We start from the raw sequence: 1,543 nt of genomic DNA, 5'->3' as shown, positions 1-1,543 counted from the left end.
TGAAGGCCGGCACAGCGTCTGAATGACACTGTCTTTCCGACAGACCTGGTCTTCACCTGAGGACGGCTGCTTGCGTTGTGGCCGAAACGTCGTGAGAATTGTATTATTTTATTAGGTTTTATTTTTATCATTTTATTATTTCCCTTCTACGTGACTTTACCGAAAGAACCAAGAATATTAATCCCTGCAGTTACGAAAGCTTTAAATCGAAATTAAAATGTTTTATTTTTATTTTACCCGGCACGGCTCACATAGCTGCGTGGCTCTCTGTTCAGAAGGGACCCAACATCGCCAACGACAGCTCAACGAAGTGGCGGCTTTGTGTCGTCATCATCGTCGTCATCGTCGTCGACGTCTAGTGGACATTCATAGCAACAGCCCAAAGACTCTGAACGCGTGGTGACGTTGATTCTGAATGTGGAGGGGGGGGGGGCACAAACACGGAGGGAACCCGGGGAAAGATCCACGCGACCACGGGGAGAGAGAGAGAGAGACATGCACACTCCAAATATACAGCAGCAGGCGTCAGGGTCGGGATCAAACCCCATGACTTCCTGTGTACCAGGCGAGGTAGTTAACATCTCCTAGCCACTCTGATGATGATGATGATGAGAGAGACACACAAACTCCAAATGTACAGCAGGCATTGTCAGAGTCTGGATCGAACCCAAGACCTCCTGTGCACCAGGCGAGGTGGTCAACATCTCCTAGCCACCATGATGATGAGAGAGACACGCAAACTCCAAATACACAGCAGGCATTGTCAGGGTCTGGATCGAACCCACGACTTCCTGTACACCAGGCGAGGTGGTCAACATCTCACCACAACAACCACAACAGCAGCTGCCACGACGGGAGATCGAAGCTCACAGGCGGACCTGTGGACCACGACTGCCACTCTTCCACAAAGTAGATCGAATGCATATGCATTATATATATAAAACATTAAATATAGATACATTTACATGTATATTATAAATAGGTCAGTCACTCGTCCCTCGTGCATTTAATATCCATTTATTTTTATCCGCGAAAGCGCGCGCAATTATTTATTTATATTTCCTTACACCAGTCCCAAGTCTGCGGAACATTCCTCGGGATTTTTCGGGTAAATGTACATCCGAGCTAATTGAATTAAGAGCCTCGGCTAATTTAATTTAACAATTAATTGGTTGTGGGGGAGAGGGGAGGGGGGCACGGGGGGAGGGGGGGTGCGGGGGGTTGGGGGCTACAGAATTATGGCTCAGAGATGGACGCCGAAAAGCTAAGCCGGGTTGAGTCTGGCCCACGAGCGGATGGGCAAAGCTCGTGTCGGGGTAAGAGTTGTGCTGAGGATTTTATTTTCTCAGAAGCGACTTGGCCACAAGAAATAGCTTCTGAACGAAGTGGGACTTATCACCATCATCATCATCATCACCATCACGTAAACATTCATTCATAGCAGCAGTCAAATACTCTAAATGCGTGACGTTGATTCTACATGTGGAGGGGAAAAAACCGGGAGGACCCGGAGAAAAATCCACGCGGCCATGGTGAGAGAAAG

This window comes from Lethenteron reissneri, chromosome 57, assembly GCF_015708825.2.
Source record: "Lethenteron reissneri isolate LAM-NWPU_2019-01 chromosome 57, ASM1570882v1, whole genome shotgun sequence".
NCBI lineage: Eukaryota > Metazoa > Chordata > Hyperoartia > Petromyzontiformes > Petromyzontidae > Lethenteron > Lethenteron reissneri.
This window is presented reverse-complemented; position numbering follows the sequence as displayed.